Source organism: Tachysurus vachellii, chromosome 4 (genome assembly GCF_030014155.1).
Source record: "Tachysurus vachellii isolate PV-2020 chromosome 4, HZAU_Pvac_v1, whole genome shotgun sequence".
Lineage (NCBI taxonomy): Eukaryota > Metazoa > Chordata > Actinopteri > Siluriformes > Bagridae > Tachysurus > Tachysurus vachellii.
Genome location: NC_083463.1, coordinates 27,493,093 through 27,515,476, shown reverse-complemented (window position 1 = coordinate 27,515,476; position 22,384 = coordinate 27,493,093). Strand labels below are relative to the sequence as shown.

Genomic DNA, 22,384 nt, shown 5'->3' with positions numbered 1-22,384 from the left:
CCGTGTTCCTTCTTATCAACTAAAATTCGTCAGTTATATTCCAAAAAAATCCCACCTTCTGTATTGTAATTGGCTAGACGTGCCTAACGTACGTGGGCTTCATTCGATGATTGGACATCTTAGACGTCGATCATGTTACTGCCACGTCCAAAAAACACAACAGAACGGCGGAGTTTAATGTATCAGCCAATGATCGCTCAAGGGGCGGGGTATATTAGAATACGGGTGGGAAGAAAACAAATAAACGCCTCTTATCAGCAGGCTGAGACAGAAAGACTGGGTGAAAAGCTTTGACAACGGCGCGTGAAGGATAACACACACTTTGAGTTCCACGTCTGTTTTAGCACAAAAGTGTTTTTTTAGGTGTTTAAATGGAAAATGAGGAGGGTAAGATGATTGACGAGTTCTCTGTGTGTTTATTAGATTTAAAAAAGCCTGATTTAAGGGTTAGTTTGAAGCACAGTCATGCTGATTACTAAGCTTGAGGTTTATTTACTCAACAGAGCAGTGTGACTTTTATTAAAGGCTGTTTGTTGTTTATGGGGAATTGTTTGTAAAGATTAGTTACACGTAAACATTTCAAGGATTTAAATACAAGTGAATATTACAGCTGTCATGTCAGTTATGTGTCTCATTTTCAGTTCAGTTCCTGTTCAGTAATCTTCACGTTGTGTTTATTATTATTATTATTAGTATTATTAGTATTATTAGTATTATTGAGTGATCACGTGATAGTTTTTTTTTAAGAGTATATAATAATTATTGAAATAATTTATCTTCAGAAGGCGCAATGTTTTCCACTGGCACCAAACCATAATCACATAATATACATTGTCTTAGACTTTATTAAAGTGCTGTGTCATGGGTGAGTTTAGTGTGTCATGGGTGAGTTTAGTGTGTCATGGGTGAGTTTAGTGTGTCATGGGTGAGTTTAGAGTGTCATGGGTGAGTTTAGAGTGTCATGGGTGAGTTTAGAGTGTCATGGGTGAGTTTAGAGTGTCATGGGTGAGTTTAGAGTGTCATGGGTGAGTTTAGAGTGTCATGGGTGAGTTTAGAGTGTCGTGGGTGAGTTTAGAGTGTCGTGGGTGAGTTTAGAGTGTCGTGGGTGAGTTTAGAGTGTCGTGTGGGTGAGTTTAGAGTGTCGTGTGGGTGAGTTTAGAGTGTCGTGTGTGTGAGTTTAGAGTGTCGTGTGTGTGAGTTTAGAGTGTCGTGTGTGTGAGTTTAGAGTGTCGTGTGTGTGAGTTTAGAGTGTCGTGTGTGTGAGTTTAGAGTGTCGTGTGTGTGTGTGTGTGAGTTTAGAGTGTCGTGTGTGTGAGTTTAGAGTGTCGTGTGTGTGTGTGTGAGTTTAGAGTGTCGTGTGTGTGTGTGTGTGTGAGTTTAGAGTGTCGTGTGTGTGTGTGAGTTTAGAGTGTCGTGTGTGTGTGTGAGTTTAGAGTGTCGTGTGTGTGTGTGAGTTTAGAGTGTCGTGTGTGTGTGTGAGTTTAGAGTGTCGTGTGTGTGTGTGTGTGAGTTTAGTGTCGTGTGTGTGTGTGTGTGAGTTTAGAGTGTCGTGTGTGTGTGTGTGTGAGTTTAGAGTGTCGTGTGTGTGTGTGTGAGTTTAGAGTGTCGTGTGTGTGTGTGTGAGTTTAGAGTGTCGTGTGTGTGTGTGTGTGAGTTTAGAGTGTCGTGTGTGTGTGTGTGTGAGTTTAGAGTGTCGTGTGTGTGTGTGTGTGAGTTTAGAGTGTCGTGTGTGTGTGTGTGAGTTTAGAGTGTCGTGTGTGTGTGAGTTTAGAGTGTCGTGTGTGTGTGTGAGTTTAGAGTGTCGTGTGTGTGTGTGAGTTTAGAGTGTCGTGTGTGTGTGTGAGTTTAGAGTGTCGTGTGTGTGTGTGAGTTTAGAGTGTCGTGTGTGTGTGTGAGTTTAGAGTGTCGTGTGTGTGTGTGAGTTTAGAGTGTCGTGTGTGTGTGTGAGTTTAGAGTGTCGTGTGTGTGTGTGAGTTTAGAGTGTCGTGTGTGTGTGTGAGTTTAGAGTGTCGTGTGTGTGTGTGAGTTTAGAGTGTCGTGTGTGTGTGTGAGTTTAGAGTGTCGTGTGTGTGTGTGAGTTTAGAGTGTCGTGTGTGTGTGTGAGTTTAGAGTGTCGTGTGTGTGTGTGAGTTTAGAGTGTCGTGTGTGTGTGTGAGTTTAGAGTGTCGTGTGTGTGTGTGTGAGTTTAGAGTGTCGTGTGTGTGTGTGAGTTTAGAGTGTCGTGTGTGTGTGTGAGTTTAGAGTGTCGTGTGTGTGTGTGTGAGTTTAGAGTGTCGTGTGTGTGTGTGAGTTTAGAGTGTCGTGTGTGTGTGTGAGTTTAGAGTGTCGTGTGTGTGTGTGAGTTTAGAGTGTCGTGTGTGTGTGTGAGTTTAGAGTGTCGTGTGTGTGTGTGTGAGTTTAGAGTGTCGTGTGTGTGTGTGTGAGTTTAGAGTGTCGTGTGTGTGTGTGAGTTTAGAGTGTCGTGTGTGTGTGTGAGTTTAGAGTGTCGTGTGTGTGTGTGAGTTTAGAGTGTCGTGTGTGTGTGTGAGTTTAGAGTGTCGTGTGTGTGTGTGAGTTTAGAGTGTCGTGTGTGTGTGTGAGTTTAGAGTGTCGTGTGTGTGTGTGAGTTTAGAGTGTCGTGTGTGTGTGTGTGAGTTTAGAGTGTCGTGTGTGTGTGTGAGTTTAGAGTGTCGTGTGTGTGTGTGAGTTTAGAGTGTCGTGTGTGTGTGTGTGAGTTTAGAGTGTCGTGTGTGTGTGTGAGTTTAGAGTGTCGTGTGTGTGTGTGAGTTTAGAGTGTCGTGTGTGTGTGTGAGTTTAGAGTGTCGTGTGTGTGTGTGAGTTTAGAGTGTCGTGTGTGTGTGTGAGTTTAGAGTGTCGTGTGTGTGTGTGAGTTTAGAGTGTCGTGTGTGTGTGTGAGTTTAGAGTGTCGTGTGTGTGTGTGTGAGTTTAGAGTGTCGTGTGTGTGTGTGAGTTTAGAGTGTCGTGTGTGTGTGTGAGTTTAGAGTGTCGTGTGTGTGTGTGAGTTTAGAGTGTCGTGTGTGTGTGTGTGAGTTTAGAGTGTCGTGTGTGTGTGTGTGAGTTTAGAGTGTCGTGTGTGTGTGTGAGTTTAGAGTGTCGTGTGTGTGTGTGAGTTTAGAGTGTCGTGTGTGTGTGTGAGTTTAGAGTGTCGTGTGTGTGTGTGAGTTTAGAGTGTCGTGTGTGTGTGTGAGTTTAGAGTGTCGTGTGTGTGTGTGAGTTTAGAGTGTCGTGTGTGTGTGTGAGTTTAGAGTGTCGTGTGTGTGTGTGAGTTTAGAGTGTCGTGTGTGTGTGTGAGTTTAGAGTGTCGTGTGTGTGTGTGAGTTTAGAGTGTCGTGTGTGTGTGTGAGTTTAGAGTGTCGTGTGTGTGTGTGAGTTTAGAGTGTCGTGTGTGTGTGTGAGTTTAGAGTGTCGTGTGTGTGTGTGAGTTTAGAGTGTCGTGTGTGTGTGTGAGTTTAGAGTGTCGTGTGTGTGTGTGAGTTTAGAGTGTCGTGTGTGTGTGTGAGTTTAGAGTGTCGTGTGTGTGTGTGAGTTTAGAGTGTCGTGTGTGTGTGTGAGTTTAGAGTGTCGTGTGTGTGTGTGAGTTTAGAGTGTCGTGTGTGTGTGTGAGTTTAGAGTGTCGTGTGTGTGTGTGAGTTTAGAGTGTCGTGTGTGTGTGTGTGTGAGTTTAGAGTGTCGTGTGTGTGTGTGTGTGAGTTTAGAGTGTCGTGTGTGTGTGTGTGTGAGTTTAGAGTGTCGTGTGTGTGTGTGAGTTTAGAGTGTCGTGTGTGTGTGTGTGAGTTTAGAGTGTCGTGTGTGTGTGTGAGTTTAGAGTGTCGTGTGTGTGTGTGAGTTTAGAGTGTCGTGTGTGTGTGTGAGTTTAGAGTGTCGTGTGTGTGTGTGAGTTTAGAGTGTCGTGTGTGTGTGTGAGTTTAGAGTGTCGTGTGTGTGTGTGAGTTTAGAGTGTCGTGTGTGTCTGTGAGTTTAGAGTGTCGTGTGTGTCTGTGAGTTTAGAGTGTCGTGTGTGTCTGTGAGTTTAGAGTGTCGTGTGTGTCTGTGAGTTTAGAGTGTCGTGTGTGTCGTGTGTGTCTGTGAGTTTAGAGTGTCGTGTGTGTCGTGTGTGTCGTGTGTGTCTGTGAGTTTAGAGTGTCGTGTGTGTCGTGTGTGTCTGTGAGTTTAGAGTGTCGTGTGTGTCGTGTGTGTCTGTGAGTTTAGAGTGTCGTGTGTGTCGTGTGTGTCTGTGAGTTTAGAGTGTCGTGTGTGTCTGTGAGTTTAGAGTGTCGTGTGTGTCGTGTGTGTCTGTGAGTTTAGAGTGTCGTGTGTGTCGTGTGTGTCTGTGAGTTTAGAGTGTCGTGTGTGTCGTGTGTGTCTGTGAGTTTAGAGTGTCTTTAGTGTGTCGTGTGTGTCTGTGAGTTTAGAGTGTCTTTAGTGTGTCGTGTGTGTCTGTGAGTTTAGAGTGTCTTTAGTGTGTCGTGTGTGTCTGTGAGTTTAGTGTGTCGTGTGTGTGAGTTTAGAGTGTCTTTAGTGTGTCGTGTGTGAGCTTAGTGTGTCTTTACTGTGTCATGGGAGTTTAGTGGGTCATGTGGGAGTTTAGTCAGTGACTTTGCATTTTACTGAACATTATTCATTGCATAGCTGCATGTGTGTGTCTGTCTGTGTCTGTGTGTGTGTCTCTGTGTGTGTGTGTCTCTGTCTGTCTGCATCTGCGTGTGTCTGTCTGCATCTGCGTGTGTCTGTCTGCATCTGCGTGTGTCTGTCTGCATCTGCGTGTGTCTGTCTGCATCTGCGTGTGTCTGTCTGCATCTGCGTGTGTCTGTCTGCATCTGCGCGTCTGTGTGTGTCTGTCTGCGACAGCGTCTGTGTGTGTCTGTCTGCATCTGCGTGTGTCTGTCTGCATCTGCGTGTGTCTGTCTGCATCTGTGCGTGTGTCTGTCTGTCTGTCTGCACCTGCGCGTGTGTCTGTCTGTCTGCACCTGCGCATGTGTCTGTCTGTCTGCACCTGCGCATGTGTCTGTCTGTCTGCACCTGCGCATGTGTCTGTCTGTCTGCACCTGCGCGTGTCTGTCTGTCTGCACCTGCGCGTCTGTCTGTCTGCGACTGCGTGTGTGTCTGTCTGTCTGCGACTGCGTGTGTGTGTCTGTCTGTCTGCATCTGTGCGTGTGTCTGTCTGTCTGCATCTGCGCGTGTGTCTGTCTGCGACTGCGTGTGTGTCTGTTTGTCTGCAACTGCATGTCTCCGTCTGTCTGTCTGCAACTGTGTCTGCGTCTGTCTGCGACTGCGTGTGTCTGCGTCTGTCTGCGACTGCGTGTGTCTGCGTCTGTCTGCGACTGCGTGTGTCTGCGTCTGTCTGCGACTGCGTGTGTCTGCGTCTGTCTGCGACTGCGTGTGTCTTTGTCTGCGTGTGTCTTTGTCTGCGTGTCTTTGTCTGCGTGTGTCTGCGACTGCGTGTGTCTGTCTGCAACTGCGTGTGTCTGACTGCGCGTGTGTGTCTGTTTGTCTGCGACTGCGCATGTGTGTCTGTCTGTCTGCGACTGCGCGTGTGTATCTGTCTGTCTGCGACTGCGCGTGTGTGTCTGTCTGTCTGCGACTGCGCGTGTGTGTCTATCTGTCTGCGACTGCGCGTGTGTGTCTGTCTGTCTGCGACTGCGCGTGTGTGTCTGTCTGTCTGCGACTGCGACTGTGTGTGTGTATGTGACTGCGAATGCGCGTGTCTGTCTGCGACTGGGTCTGCGCATGTCTGTTTGTCTGTGTGAGTCTGCATCTGTTTGTCTGTGTGGATCTGCGTCTGTTTGTCTGTGTGAGTCTGCATCTGCGTCTGTTTGTGTCTGTGACTGCGTGTGTGTGTGTATGCGAATGCGCGTGTCTGTCTGCGACTGGGTCTGCGCATGTCTGTTTGTCTGTGTGAGTCTGCATCTGTTTGTCTGTGTGGGTCTGCGTCTGTTTGTCTGTGTGAGTTTGCATCTGCGTCTGTTTGTGTCTGCGTGCATGCGCGTCTGCTTCTCTGCATCTGCGTCTCTGCGTATATCTGTTTTATTATCTTGGTCTCTGTTTGCAGGACGTACCTGATATCACCTGTCTCTGGACAGTGGCTGGAGAAGGACAGGAGTAAATGGCGCTGAGCTCCGGGTAAGATTTCTAAAGATCTCAGAGTGTCTAATTTTTCCCAAAACTGTCTCTTCTACAAGGTTCCTGTGGCAGGGTTCAATATCACTTGGTAAAGTATTGGAGTGTTTCAGGAAGATGGGGATTCTGTTGTAAAAGTCTCTGTTTTTCTTTACAATGTAATAGTGTTCCTTGTTTTGTATCTTTTTTCATGAGTACAGTTATTGTCTTCTAACCTCAGGATCTTCCATTGACCCTAAAAGCAGTCTGGAATAATCAGTTAGTTGCTTGTACTGTGATTATGTAGCTGTTCATTTGAGGAAAACCCTTTACATGGTTAAATTTTAGCCTCTCTTACAGACTTTCCTGAACAGGAATACATTTCTGTTTTCGATCACTAGTGAAAAAATCTTAAATCTGAGGTGTTAAAATATGTTCTAGAAAGAAAACTCCAGAATTCAGCTGCAGTGACATGCCTTGGGCTTTCCCAGGTCACCGCATATACACATCCACACAATATTTATTGTGTTATTATGTTATTAATGACACTTCAAAATCTCATTCATGATTTCTTTATGTTTGATGGGAAACATAAAGACTTCCTGTTTTGTAAAATGTTTTTTAACAACGAAAATTCCATTAATTCCGTTCATGTTAAAATGAAAGTGAAGCTGGAGTTCAGCAGGTTTTTTTTTTTTGTATTGTTTTGTTTTTTTCCTCATATTTATTTTCTTTAGCAACTTCAACATAGTGGATTTAATTCCAGCTCTATTAAACTATAGACTGTAAGGGCTGAGAAATTGTGATTGATTAATCAATACTGAGGTTCTATAGCGATGATATCTTTTAGTACATGGTGCTTTATTTAAACATGATATTAAATAGCATAAAAAGTTAGCTGAATAGCATGAGAAATTTTCGTATCATGTATCTAGTCAGTCAACTACCAAGAAAGTTTGCAGTTGTACATGGCTGCAGTGCAGTTAGCTACAGGTCATTTACCATTCAAATCTAGCTCAGTCAGTCCTTCAAAGAAAACCGTTACCTCGGAAGTGGTAGGCTGACTGCAGCATTTCTAGAGGAAATGTCACAGTGCAATCGTGGTTTGCGTAAGACAAAGATAACTTATGGGAGTTGGACATGGTACAGATGAATCATGAAGTTAATCTTTGGCCACCTGTTCAACGGAACAATAAGCTCACCTGTAGGGAGCAGGATATGAAATCTTCAGCCTTACACCTACCTGCAACTACATTTACATTTACAGCATTTAGCAGACGCCCTTATCCAGAATATACAAAGTGCGTATTTAAACGCACTCGGTTGTCTCAAATGTTGTTATATGCTGTAGCATAACAATTTCCCTTTGTCAGAGCCAAGAGGTTTAAACCTGTAAGCCTTCCCAGAAGAATAGATCTTATTATTGCAAATAAAAACTGATTAATTTTGGAATCAGATATTCAAAAAAAGAACTTATTGGGTTGATGATCTGGTGTCTACGTACTTTTGGCCATACATTTTACATGTTGGAAAAGACTGTGAACTGTAAGAGATGTTTTGAGCTGTTTCTTCAGCATGAATACAATCCAGGACGCCCTGTTATCTCTCGTCTGTATCCAAAAGCAAGCATTTATTTGAGTTTCTAGCATAAGTATAGTTTATACACAGTACATATGTCATGTGACCTACGTGCTTATAATAAAGGTCAAAGTGATCAGTTTTTATTCGTAGGTTTAAGTAGGATGTATAAAACATCTGATGTGGAACCCACCATGATCCCTGTCTTTCTGGCGTCATTACCTACGATGATCTGAATATCCAGAAATCCTACCCCATCCGAATAGCACTGTAGTGGCTAAAGCATGTTATTGTATTTGGTATGGTAAAAAGGGGTGTGTATGTGGAAATGAATGTGCTGGTTCGTGGTAACAACAGGTGGTGCTTTAACAGGTGAATAAACAATGGGATTATTTGGAACAGCAGTTAGACACCGAAGTAGTCAGCAATGCACATCTAGTCAGACATTCAGTTGGGAAAAATATCAAAGTATTCTCTATCTGCTGGAATCCTCACAGGATTGGAGTTGCTATTCACAGGACCCAGGATTTATGTACAAAAATGACACATTGCTTGAAAGCATCAGCCATTGAAATCTTGTAAATGGATAATTGGTTAATTATGCAATGGGTAGCATTTCTGCCTCACAGCTCCAGGGCTCCGGTTCGATCCTGATCTCTGGTTTCCTCTGTTAAACCTACATGCCACTGTTGTGGATTTGTTATGATAAATTGGTGCCTTGCAATAGACTGACAGACATCTCACCTAGGGTTAGATTCAGGATCTGCCAAAACCCTGAGAAGGATAAAGTGGTTACTAGATTATCATTAGGTTAATTGTGATGACATTTAGTTGGTTTTCACACAGAGTATGTTTGCTTTGACCTGACTCGGAGAGTGATTGTTCCCGGTGCCGGTCTGGTTCAGACTTCTTTCGAATCCCGTGTTCATCTTTAGCCATCACAAGTGTGCACAGAAGAGAACATCACACGACTCACCGTATTTTTGAGTCCTTTGGTTCCACATCATTCCCCTGCCACTCATTGTACATGTGTGTTGTGGAAATGAATCATGTCTTTGGGTAAAACATATGCATGGGTTACTTTATTCCTCAACTTAAAGTGCAGACCAGAGTACAAGTTACGTTCAAATTCACAAGAGTCATGTCCCAGTTCCACCGCACCATGATTTCACACCACTTCCTACAGGTAGTCTCAGGTTCGGGACCACGCTGCATTTCCAATTCCACATGACAGCTTTCACATTACAAGTTTCTCATTCGAACCATGCTCTGTTTCAGATTAAACTGCCAGTATGAAACCTCCAAAGATATGATAATGATATTTAATAGTCTGTAATTTATTAAAAAAATAGTGTTAATGCAGACAATCGTAGATCTCCCACAACTGAGAAGCAGTTTCTGGTCATTAGGGAAGGTGATAATGCTGGATGCTGAACATTTCTGCTGTACACTCATCATGTGCTGTGCATCACCAATTGTGCGTGCATGAATTATTTATTATTTTATTAGTGCAGATTAAACTCTCTTTGCTCCAGTGTTCAGGCAATTTTTTTTTATAAATAGCCAGAGACATCAGGTGCCATGATGCGTAGAATCAGCTTACACGGTGCAAGGAGGAGCAAAGCAATGCTTCCAAATTTTTTCCACCTGTGGGAAAACCATAATGCTGGTAGAGACAGTGGTAAGAGGATGCTGGGGGATAACTGTGCTCGAGCTTTTTTGACTTATTAGGGTTAAATCACACGACTGTCAGAGAGTCAGGCCTTTCCCTTACTGTTGGTTAGACTGTTTTCTGGCTCATTTGAAGTGTCTGCTAAATTTGGATTGTTAAAAAAAAAACAGTATGTGCCGCAGAGCTGCGAATGCAGACAAAACAAAACGATACAAAAAGATATTTCTGTGGTGATGTGTCTGCATTCTAAGCCCCGTCCTAATCGGTGGACTCTGATCTGTCACCCTGACCATTTCTGCTGCTTCAATTAGAACTCGAGCTTCGCTTAGTTACAGCTTTCTATTTTAAGTCTTCCGGCAAACCTGCACATTTTCTATCTATTAATCAACGTAAGGAGAAAAAAAACCTGTCAGCAAATCAGCAATGAATCATTAGATGCTTTCCTCACCGATTCTCTCTTTTCTGCTTACTTCCACCTCTTTTACCAAACTTTTTATTCAATTTCAGGCTTTTTAAGTGCTGTTACTTTGGTATCAGATCAAGGCTGTTTCTCCGTTTTATCAGTGCCTCAACGTTGCTCCGTCTCAGAGCTTTCCAGATGTCTGCGTCTGTTTTCTGCTTGATGAAGGATATCAGGGTTATTGCCGTCTGTTCTTCCGGATGAGTTAAATAGAAGCAGATAAGTGTTCATACACAGCGGGTTTCTGTTTTTATATCTGAATAATGCACCTGAATCATGTTCAGGCACCTGAATAATGTTTCCCAGTATATGTACACAAGCACCTGAATAATGTTTCCCAGTATATGTTCTATAATATATTTCTAGATTTTTATTCGTAGTCGCTTGTGCTTGTGACACACAGGCTCAATATTCCGAGTAAGAAAAGATACCCTACATCTTTACTGACTTCTTCAATGCAAAGGTTTTCATCTGACATTTCACAATGTTTGAAATGTATGTCCTGCTGCATGACGACACACATCAGCAAGTGTGCAATCTCATGATTATTAGAGCTATTTTTTACTAGATTTGTTTTATTTATATATAATTATTGGGTTAATTAGCACGCACACATGACGCACAGTCTTTTTTGTAGGACAAACGCTGAACATGCGACTGACGTTTTAGAGAAATCCAAATCGTAATCTGTTTGTGTTTTGATGTGTCTGAGACGCAAACATTAGTATTGATTTTCTCGTGATACTTTTCGACTATTGGGTTGCACATTTTATTTCTTCGCTTGTTCGTTTGAAACTAAACCGGATTTGACTCTGTGTTAGAGAAAAATAATGATCATATATCATAGTCTCTATTAAAGCACTGAGCAATCTAACTATTGTTATTATTACATTTGCTTATCATTTCTGGTCCAATATTGGCACTTGGATAGTAACCAGTGAGCTAACTAATACATTTCTAACAAGTCCACTCCGAAGTTTTTTTTTTTTTTTTTTTTTGTTTGGTTGTTTTTTTTTTTTGTTATAATCATTTGGCTCTTTGAGCAAACTCGTATCAGACCATATCTTATTCATATATCTTTAGGGTAGTCACTCCCTCACCGCCCATTGAGACAACATCAGGCATTGCTCCATGGTCTAATCTGTATTTATATAGTCGCAGCCCGTACTGGAAGAAGACCTTAATGATACGGCGTGTTTATTTTGTTTTTTATGTTATTTACTTATTTATTACAGTCACCTCTGATGGTTGATAACCGGGCTGGTCAGCTGTCTGCCCTTTTGCTCTGGTATTTGTAAATCAGGTGTGACTGGTGTGTGTGTGTGTGTGTGTGCTTTGTTGCTGACTGACTGGCATGTGTTTCCTGCTAAACTACTTCAGCTGAATTAAAAGAGGCAATTAAGAGCTAGAGAAAAAAAGTAGTAGTAGTTTCGTTTCTAACAGCCATGCTTTTATCTCATGTTATTTTGTCATTGCTGTAAATCCATGCTCTGCTTGTTTCTCCTGTCATCAGCAGGTTTATCAAGGTTTATACTTGATGAAAGTAAGTGGTGACACACCCGCATTGACGAGCTTGCAAAACGCATGGCTTCCTGCCAGGAGCTGCGTCTCAAATTACTATGACTTGGTTCTAAAATGCATTTAGTGGGTAGGGTTCTGGCTTGGAATTTAGATTCAGCTTGGGTTTTACACACAGCAAGGATTTTACAACAGACTCAAACTATACCAAAAATATTAGCTGCTGCTGTTTATTTTACTTACTTGTTTACTGAAGTCTATGTAATCAGGCATCAAATTTCAATTCTTCAGCACCTAAACAACACATAGAAGCATCAACATGAGCAACAGCCTTTCACAGGAACACAGATACACCTTTTGTTTTTTTTTTTTGTTTTTTTTAAGCACTCATTCAAAATTTGTTAGCATTCGAATGAGCAGTGTAGCATCTGTTCAGAAAGAGGGTTGCTTAAGCCTGTGCAGTGCTCTTCAAGTCATGTTTGGTCCAGTGTTCAGATTGCTGGGGATCACTGACTAGTATTCTGAACATTCCTGTGACTCAACATGCTGGCGGACCAAATACAATGTACTAACAGTTCTTATTGGATGATCATGGAAGTAAACGAAAGAACGTATGCTGGTTTTTTTATACATGCCTCTTAAAATAGGTGTGGGATTGCTTCAAAACCCGGGATGTACTGTACAAGCGTGTTTTGGTACCTCAGGAACATCATGGTTCTTAATCTTCCCTAATGGAGCATCTGTTTATTTTTCCCCCAGTTTAAATAGTGGCCATAAACATGTACAAACACTTAGGCTAAAAAAGCGCATTGTATGATCGTTAATTATAAATGAAGTGCTATAGGTGGCTACAATATATGGCCAAAAGTCTAGCACGTTCATGTTTGGAGTTCATTTCGTGCCTCCACACTGCAGACATAAGTTTGCATGTTGGCCTGGTGCCTCAGGGGTTTCTGTAATCTGTGAATGGGTGTATAAGTGTGTGTGTGATTGTGTTCTCTGAAGGGCAGACACCCTGTGCAAGGTGTCCTGCCTCATTCGAGTCCCCTCGGATAGACTCCAGGTTAAGTGGTACAGAAAATGGATGGAAAGATTATCCCAGTAAAGATTTAGTCCCTTCTTTGTTGTTACAATAACCTCCATTCTTTCTGGACGGATTTCCACTAGACTTTGGAGCATGGCTGTGCCCATTCAGCCTCAAGAGCATTAGTTAGGCAGGCACTGATGTTTGTTAAGGAGGCCTGGGGTGCAGTTCATCCCAAATATAATCCGTGGGATTGAGGTCAGGGCACTCAGGTTCACACCAATCATGGAAACCCATGTCGTCATGGTGCTCACATTCTGTACATTTGTTATGTCATGCCATGGCTAGTGTATGTCTCTTGATTTCAGTGAAGTTCCTACAGCGTACATTTCCTCAGCATACAAAGACATCCGATACTACTGTGTGCTTCCATGTTGGTCGCAACAGTTTATATGAAACCTACATATGGGTGTGACAGGCAGGTGTTCATAAATATTTGCCCTTAATATGTACATCAGTCATGGTAGACATGAAATGGAAAAGTAAGATATACTTCTTTTCTGTCATTGTGGTGACTGAACCTCTTGTAATCATCTACTGTACTGATCATCTAGAACATCGTTCTGAATTAAGAGGTGTGAAGCAAGGAACTTCTAGTTTATATCTGAGACCTTTTTTTATTTTTATTTGACTATTTATATTTTAAGAAGATACTGTAGTTCCTGCTCTTAACGATGCCAGCCAAAACAAAGCAGACTCTACTGTTCCAATGTTATCATAAAATTTTACAGCGAGACAACATGCACTAAGCTTATGTGACAGTGTCACATAGGTGTCAGATGCTATCAGATGTTGGTTTCGGTATGCGCATCTACACATTCCTGTGTAAATCAATGTTGCTTGATGAGGAAAATAACTAGAAGAATTCAGAATGAGGAAACCCGCTGTTTTGGAAATGGAGTTGATATTATTTCAGCACTCTGGTTATCTGTACACACAACCAGCCCAACCATGCCTTGATTTTCCAGACCGACAGCATTTTTGAGCTGGAAGCGAATTCTTCCTGCCGGCCCTTGTGCATCGTGCATGGAAAAATACAGACAGTTAAAGGTTGCTTGTCGTTATCTTTGCAACAAGGAGAAAGAGCTTGATGTTTCCACACAGCTGACCAGAACAAGTGCAAGATAGTAGTAAGAAGAACAGAGAGGAGCACAGAGAAATCACCAACTAGATTAGTGAGTCTTTGTTGAAAATGATGACGTGGTAGATGTGGCATGAGGAACCCGACCTTCTTCTTACAACAGGTGCCAGTCTAACAGGTGAGTAGCTATAAATATCAGGTGGTAGTTGTGATTGTGTAATCTGTGTGACCTATAAGTGAGAGAAAATCTGTTCTTTTTACTAGTTGTTTGGTCACGTGACCGAAGCATCCTTTTATCACATATATTACACTTCTACACTCGTGCAGTATACTACAGTGATTTCTCATTTCTGTAAATCACTGTAGTATAGTGCATGATGTCGATGAGCCATTGGTGTGTAAAGTTTCACTCTTTGCTTTTCCACCATAGCTAAGATTTTAAGATTTAGCTAAGCTAGGATTTTATATATCAACTGTAAACTGTATACAGCGATCCGTTGTATCACCACGGTGAACGACTTAGTTTTAAAACTCGGACTATCTTTTGTTCTGTGCATAAGATGAAATCCGAGCTTTGAATCAGAGCAGCTCATGTTTTCCCTTAGCCATCTGTCTATCTGTGTGCTGCCGCTCATGCAGAAGCATTAAGGTCCTTTCAGATTATTCGAGTGCTTCGGTTTGTCATCATATTGTTCGTTATCGAGCAGAAACCTGATTTCCACGTAGCTTTTCACAGGAGCCCACTTGCTCCCTCACTAAGCAACGCACTCTAAAGGTAAACACAGAATGCAAGGGTTCAGCAAAGCAAACTGTCTTGTCACAATGAGAAGATCTGATGCTGTGTTAATGCTTGACATGAAGTTAATGCATGTTAAGTGATTCTAGCCTGAGGAGTTCCTTGTGAGTACCGGTTCAACCGGAGACAACTTGCACATCCTTGTATTTCCAAAATATTAGCTTTTCACTAGCTTTTCCCTTTTCCCTATACACACACACATACACACACTCTAATATAATATGATAACATGCTTCATGCATTGTGTACCTTTTTAAAAGCAGCACATTCTGCAATAACATTTTGATTTTGCAACCTTATTTTTTATTTTTTTTAAGTATATTTTACTTTCGTTATGTTTTCACTTTAGACTCTTCAAGTCAAATCGACCAGGAATGTTATCCGAATGATGTGTATATATAAAGGAAATAAAGATAGATCACAAGAGATTAATGTTAGCAATTAATAGATTATATTTAACAATAAAAGTGTAATTTTTGGGGGCACGGTGGCTTAGTGGTTAGCACGTTCGCCTCACACTTCGGGGTTCGATTCCCGCCTCCACCTTGTGTGTGTGGAGTTTGCATGTTCTCCCCATGCCTCGGGGGTTTCCTCCGGGTACTCCGGTTTCCTCCCCCGGTCCAAAGACATGCATGGTAGGTTGATTGGCATCTCTGGAAAATTGTCCCTAGTGTGTGATTGCGTGAGTGAATGAGAGTGTGTGTGTGACCTGTGATGGGTTGGCACTCCGTCCAGGGTGTATCCTGCCTTGATGCCCGATGACGCCTGAGATGACGCTCCCCGTGACCCGAGGTAGTTCGGATAAGCGGTAGAAGATGAGTGAGTGTAATTTTTGTGATAGTTATCATTTTGAAGATTTTTTTCTAATTGAATGTTTATTATTTCGAACTGATTTATAACAAAGTTTACTGCAGTCACAGGCTATGGGAAAACATTTGTAATTTTACTTCTGCAAATGCAGCTGATTTACAATAAATGCAAAACTCTTTTAGTAAAAAAATAAAAAAATAGGGAAAAAACTGCTAATATAGTAAAAACGGGTTAGTTTGATCCGAAGGTCACACAAGGGGTAATGGAATCACATTCAGTCTGACTATACATCTGATACTATATAAGGTAATAAATGTGGGGTGTTTAAAGGGAGAATTTTGCTCCTTAATACACACAAGATGTTCCTTACGAAATGAGAGCTGTCACATAAGGACAAATAAGGAGTCGATCTTGCTGGACTGCTTCTCACACTGTTCGCGAGTGTTTCCACTTCTTTCTGGAAGGGCTGATTATGCTGGGAGTTTGTTTAAAACCAAAGCGTTTCACTTTGAAGATCATTATGAGGAAAATCGTCCATGCTTCATGATGCTCAAAGATCTCTCCTGTGATCAGACACCTGTGCGACGTGCTGAAAACAAAGCTTTCAGTGTAACAGAGTACGCGATTTTGGCGTTGTGGATTTCATTCACTCCTTACTGACCACATAGCTCTGATTGCCCAACACAGGAATGATTAAGAATAATGGAGAAAAGGAGGAAGAAAAAATGGTCATTGAAGCATTGTGCTACTTTCACCAGCAAATTGTTCATGTAAAATATCTGACCTGAAATGAAATTTTTGAGACGTCTGCAATCTCTAGTTTTCTCTAGTTAGCTGCACTGAACTCACTGACCACTTACGATGTGACATTCTCTACACGTCTTTCTCTACACGTCTTGCTTCATTTGGGTTCTCTTGAGCAGTTGTTACTTCTCTGTTATGAAAGGTTGGGGGAAGTCCAGTGATCTTGGAGTGATGATTGAGCCCATTAGGTACAAAAGGTATATTATTATTCACGAATAATGTTACTAGTGAAACGTACAGAAACTTTACGCCTTAATTTTATCGAATTTTGGTAAGGATCAGTACACAATTGCGTACATTGTGCTGCTGCCACGTGATTGGCTAAAGGGATAATTGTATGAATAAGCAGGTGTTCCCATTAAAGTGAATGGTGAGTTAAAATATTTAAACAATAACCACTTTGTGTGATTTTTTTTTTTTTTTTTTTTTTTTTTTTCCAAAAATTTCAAACTCCATTATAATTTTCCGTTTGTTTTAAAATGGTTGTCATCTGTAATTTTAGTTAAACAGGCTAAACACAGGGGGGCACGGTGGCTTAGTGGTTAGCACGTTCGCCTCACACCTCCAGGGTTGGGGGCTTGATTCCCGCCTCTGCCTTGTGTGTGTGGAGTTTGCATGTTCTCCTCGTGCCTTGGGGGTTTCCTCCGGGTACTCCGGTTTCCTCCCCCGGTCCAAAGACATGCATTGTAGGTTGATTGGCATCTCTGGAAAATTGTCCGTAGTGTGTGATTGCGTTAGTGAATGAGAGTGTGTGTGCCCACCGTCCAGGGTGTATCCTGCCTTGATGCCCGATGACGCCTGAGATAGGCACAGGCTCCCCGTGACCCGAGATAGTTCGGATAAGCGGTAGAAGATGAGTGAGTGAGAGTGAGGCTGAACACACATTTATTAGAAGTCTCTCTCTCTCCAGTCCTTTTTCCTGATCCACATAACTGGAACGATTATAACCTCGGGTATTATTCTCTCGTCTGGTTGTTGGCAGGGCAGTGACATGCTTTATTACCAATTTGCACTCTATTACTGTACATGATGTCCTTTTACAAAAGTGCCTGTGTGAGCAAAGAGGGAGACTGGAGACACTTCCATTGAGCCGCTATTCCATTTCTCAGCAACAAAATGTGTTTTTTAAGGACCCAGATTTAAAAAAAATAATATTTACTGTACGTAACCCTAACCGAACTATGGAAAGATAAACTTGGAAAGCCAAGTGTCTACTTTTCATTTCATTGACCCCTGTTTTTTTTTTTTTTTTTTAATCAAGTGAGCTTGAAAAACAAGATGCTGATATTTGTGTGACTTTTTAAAATATAGACAAACTAATGCACGTATTACAGATTCATCAAATGTCTCGGGTATCTGGGTTCTCATTGGTAGTTGACATTTTTATTTATTTTTTTTCTGTTTGGAGGTGGAAATTTTTTTAAATTTTAAAATGGCTTCCCAAATGCTGTTGCCTTGGGGCACTGTGCCCTATCTATGAATCACAATAACCACAGATCCACAATTAGCTACCCCAGAAGCCAACACATTACATCTCCAGGCTGTCATTTATTTATTTAAAGTTTCCTCATGGACAAGCAGGTTCAGCACACTACTGTTTTTTGTCCAGCAAAAAAAAAAAATTCAGAGGAAAAAAAGACTCCATATTGACTCCATCTAGTAAATTGTTCATTTGATATGTCTTCTTGCTCAGGAAATGGTTTAGAAGCATATGCAGGACTGGATTCATTCTTTTTTTGATTGAATACTTCCTCTCGAAGACAGTCTGCCCCAGTCCTGTCCGCCTCAACAAACACTATTGACCAATGAAGTTATTGTTTGTACAATATGTTTTGTTATAATTATGTCTGATGTCTATGAGCGTCTGAGGTCCCCAGATCAAATTGACTTTTGCGCAATCAAATCATTATTGAAACCAGCATAAAAACCTGACCAGCATTAAAGCTCCATGAACCTTTCCATCTTAACATCTGTGGGCTTTTTGTCCCACATGTTTAATATCTTACCCCCACACCCACAACAAGAATATAAAACCCACCGTTGTTGTTCCGATGCATCCCCCAGTGCGGTCTGACTCAGTTATCATTACAATCATTTTGTATCAATAAGATTGTACAAATGCTTGTTTATCTCTTTCCAGAAACAGGAACATGAAGAGCTGATTAATCTGCACAAAAGCTGTTATATAACAGTTATATAACGTTGTTAGCACACATGGATGCTATTCAGGCTCAAATAACATCTTTAAATGTGGAGAGAAAACAGCTCTGAGATGTTCATCAGATTTTCTGGCTTTTTTTGTTGATAGATGTGAACATAAGGCTTCATCACCTGAGACCTCATCAGGCAAAGATAAATACTGGCTGTTTAAAGTTGGGCCTTCAAGGGATTCGAACCCTCGGTTGTTTTCCCTAGTCTGTATTAAATACACATAATTAACTCCTCGTAGGTTTGGGTTAATTTACATTGAAGCCTTTTAGCCTAGTTACTGTAATAGGGCTCCAGGCAAGCAAAAACATGAGCCTGGGTAACACAGAGCTAATAAAAGATTTGGCAACCTCTGAATGTATAGTATCATCAAATATGATACTATTGCATAAGAAATTGACAACATTTAGCACATATTTGCTGGGATCTGACTTTTGCAGCTTTTGAACATGGCTAGGGGGACAAAGGAAATGCAGTTTTAGTGGATAAGATGAACCATTTTGTGATTAAGCCAGTGTATGAGAGATTTAAGGGTACGTGTTTGCTTCCCAATCCCATGCTTCCTTCACTGGGACTAAAGCATGGAATGGAAACTTGTGGGAATCGGTGCAGCAGGACTGTGTCATAAATATCACATCTGATGTACCAGTGTAGTAAGGTAAATCTTTGCAGATGTTATCTGTGTTAAAACAGCACTGATTCTCAGACCAGTGGTTTGATGATTACCTGGAGAAAGATGCATGTGCAGTGTGTGGTGCTTGCCTGGGGCTGTGTTTAACAGCCACTGCATTAGAGTAAACTCCACTTGATCCTCTTTTACTCTCTAGCCCGATAAATGCCGGCCCAAGCGAACAGGATTACAGCGGCTCAGATAGGTTAAGTCTTCAATCTCAAGTGGGAATGCCAGTATTGATGGTGTTGACTTGAAGCCCTGCTGACCCGTTTCACTTTCCAGCTCTACTCAGGCTTCCTGTGTATAACTTTCACCTCAATGCCCCTGTTTTTGTTTTGTTTGTGTTTTTCTTAAGAATGTAGATAATAGTAGACATGTTGATGAAGGCTGTTGGGTGATTTTGAACACAAAACACTTGTAACATGGTCCAATGTTATCACTTAATGTTTTTTTTTTTTTTGCACCTTCAGGTTATAGGACACCAAAGAATTCTTTCAACATCTGTATGGATGTTTTGCGTCATCGACCTTAACCAAACATTTGATTGATTTAGTGCAAGGTTCTCAGTGTTGAATGGCTTCAACAGAATTCCTAAGGAACTTGTAGGCATTAAGCCATTGGTAAGATTGCAAGCTTTCCTAACATTTCTAATGGAAAGCTGTGAAACAGTGGGTCAATTGATAATCTCTTGTGCTACTGATTGGTTTATTAAACCTATTTTTGCAGCTCAGTAGGTTAGAAGTGGTTGTTTATGTTGTTGTTTTCGTTAGTCGGCAAAAACGCAACAGAATACTTTTGATAGATAGCTAAAGGTTTGTCTTTCTCTTGCGTTACATTTGATTAAAGTGCAGACCCTAATAAGCTAAAGTATATAAGAGATCCATGGGGTCTTTCTTCTGCTAATCCAACTGCTATTATGTATGGTTTCAGGGTAGACAAGACAAAGGTTTCATGTAGCTGTTAATTTGTGTTTTGTGTTTGTGTGCGCACAGTCCATTCAGCATTTTTATTTCCGATTTAGGGGAAAACAAAAAAACAGGAAGTAGCAAAAATGCATGCACAGTTTTATGCAATGCTCCTGTATGATTCACTGATTACATAAGTATGTAAATGTAAAAGTGTTCTTAATACAGTAAACTTTTTTCTGACATTTAAAAGGATGAATGGACATTTTTATTTGTCTTTACAATTAATTGTACTAGTTTAATAAAGTAAAAAAAAGGATGCAAGTTGGATTTGGGTGTGCATTAGCAGATTAGCAGTGCGAGCTATGTGTACAGTACTAGCTACACACACGTACCACAAGCAACACCATATGCCCATATAATCAACATATATCTGTCTGTCTAATGCAATAATCTTTGTTTTCTTTGACTTGCATCTTATAGTACATGCCAGGCTTTATATCAGCTATTAGCAAATTAGCAGTGCTGGCTACAAACTATGCTAATTTCTTCAAAGCTTTAATTTTCTTTGTAATGGTTGTAACATCGATGGCACTGATGAAACAGTGTGGATTAGATGGACGATCGTGGAACGTGTACATAACTGATTTAAAAACATTGTGAACTACAGGAGTGATCAGCATTTTGCTTGAGAAGTTTCTACTTATATCATATAACCTGTTATTTTTCAGACAAGTCATTCCTTTACTATCTCACAATCATATTTGTCCGAACTTCAAACCAGCAGCATGGTGTATGTTGAATACCAGACAAAACTGCTGAGGTCATAAGTACACGATTGGGTCAACTGTTAACTAACCTGACTGTTTTGAAATCTTGTGTGTGTGTGTGTATGAGTGTATGGAGTGAATGGTGATGGTTTATCTGTTTTCTTTCGTAATGAAATGAGCTCAGTAGATTAGCACAGTGCAGTAATTAAAGTGACCCTGCCATTTAAGTCAAGCACTATCAATGTAATGCATCATGTTTAATACGATATAAAAGCTGTTATATCGCAGTGCTGTGAATTCTTGCTCCTGATTGGTCAAATGTTGATTCGTATTCTGTAAAACAGGCAGTAGTGCTCAATAATGTGTAAGGAAAAGAAAAGGTTTATATACTATTTGAGTGTGTGTGTGTTTTCTTGTTTTTTTTTTGTTTTTGTTTTTTTTTTTAAGTAGATAAGGTTAACACAGCACTGTTCAAAAGTATCGGAACAACAAGGCTTTTGTTTGTGTGTGCTCTTGGAGACAGACAGAATTAAGGCCAGCTCAGTCTGTAGCAGGGTGTAAAAACGAGGCCATGTTTTGGCAGCTTGTGGAGGTTTATAGCTGAAGAATGGTGCCATTGTACTCTTGACCCGCAGCTCCGTCTATCATGTGATAATGCTGAAGTGAGTTTGCTTTTGTCACTTTGGTTAAAGGGTGATAAGGGTATTTGGGAGTGTGTTAGCCTGGCACTCAGAGGCCATGGTACGAGTCAAGCAGTCTGGTTCGGATCCCAACTCACAATGATTTATACACTGAAATTTCCACACAAATCTTAGGAATTATAACCTAGCACATGTTTAAGTATGGTTTACATGGCAACAACAGTCATTCTTATGTAAGAAAATGATTAATACATATATAGTGCACATTTATTTAATGCAGAAAAGCATACATTAATTACAAAAACATGCAATTTCTTTTTTCTATTTGGAAATGTTTGAATTTGCAAATCATCCTAAAGTAACTGCCTGGCCACATGCCAGCTACTGTACCATCAGTCCAAATAGAGAGTGAACTGGCAAAACCCACTATGACTACAGAGGCATGACAAATTGCATACTCGTACACTATTCTACACCATTGTGTAGTATAAGTAGTGTGTTCATACTGAAAATACCAACAAGTGCACTTTAAGATCCTAGATGATGCATTTTTTTAACCAAAAAAAATTAAGTGTAAAACTTTGGACACTTCACACACTCAAGGATTGAAGCTTTGCTTATGTAGCAGAAGAGAGGCAGGGCTACCGAGTGCTGACACTGGAGGAGAAACATTTACATTTAGGAGTGACTTCCATTTTATCTAATTTTTAATCTAACTGCAAAAATTATGGGTTAAGGGCCTTGCTCAGGGGCCCACCTGTGGTGGCTCTGTGGGCCGATCTGTAGACCAACACCATCGGTAGTCCAACAACCATCAAAAGTCGGTAATCCAACAACGTTGGTAGTCCAACACCTTAGCCACTAGGCTACCACATCCGTTTTTGGTGAGTCTTTGCCTACTGTAGTCTCAGTCTTGTTCTTGGCTGAGTGGAACTGATGTGGTCTTCTGCTGTAGTTCATCCAAGGTTTGATGTGTTTTCTGACATGCTTTTCTGCTCACCCTGGTTGTAAAGAGTGATTATTTGAGTTACTATAGAGTTCCTGTCAGCTCAAACCAGTCTGATAATTCTCCTCTGATCTGAACAGTTTTGTTTTTTTTAGTAAAGAAACATTTCAGACTAAAGAAATGCTTGATACAGTTCTATAGTGGTTCAGTTATGATCTGAGATTCATCAACCACAGTAAACAGGCAGTCTGTGCCTAAAGTGGTGGGTCAGTGGAAAAGGTTTTCACATACAAGACAAGCTTATGCACAAAACATCATGTAATGTTGTAATGTACAACATGTAATGTTCATGTTTAATCACAA

General features: G+C 41.0%; 1 protein-coding gene across 1 annotated transcript in view; it reads left to right on the top strand.

Annotated features, from left to right (window-relative positions):
• The first annotated feature begins 251 nt into the window (after nt 1-251).
• LOC132844845 (testis-expressed protein 2-like) overlaps nt 252-22,384 on the top strand; it is a 37,983-nt gene continuing 15,850 nt past the window's right edge. Inside the window, exons 1-2 of the mRNA XM_060868678.1 lie at nt 252-387; nt 6,029-6,099. The gene's annotated coding sequence lies outside the window, so the exon portion shown is untranslated. The remainder of the gene's footprint in view (nt 388-6,028; nt 6,100-22,384) is intronic.